Source organism: Penaeus monodon, chromosome 15 (assembly GCF_015228065.2).
Source record: "Penaeus monodon isolate SGIC_2016 chromosome 15, NSTDA_Pmon_1, whole genome shotgun sequence".
NCBI lineage: Eukaryota > Metazoa > Arthropoda > Malacostraca > Decapoda > Penaeidae > Penaeus > Penaeus monodon.
In genome coordinates this window covers 4548804-4549033 of record NC_051400.1, presented here as the reverse complement: position 1 = coordinate 4549033, position 230 = coordinate 4548804, and the positions used below count along the sequence as shown (strand labels likewise).

At 27.4% G+C, this 230-nt stretch overlaps 1 protein-coding gene across 1 annotated transcript in view; it reads right to left on the bottom strand.

Moving 5' to 3' along the window:
* LOC119581700 (ankyrin-2-like) overlaps positions 1-230 on the bottom strand; it is a gene marked incomplete at its 5' end in the record, with an annotated part of 102055 nt that overhangs the window by 49491 nt on the left and 52334 nt on the right.

Below are 230 nucleotides of genomic sequence, written 5' to 3'. Positions count from 1 at the left end.
GGCAAGTCTGGAAAGGAGATCACTTATAAATAGAACAAATTCTTCCATTAGTCAAAATAAATTCCTATATGCAACAATGGTGAATAATTAGTAAAACAAACACAACTGATGTAAAAATCCTGTCTGCAATACATACACTAACTTTCACACATAAATATAGTTATCAAGAATTTACATACTTTTTACAACTAGAATTACTAACATCTATTAATACAATCCAAAAGTGAATA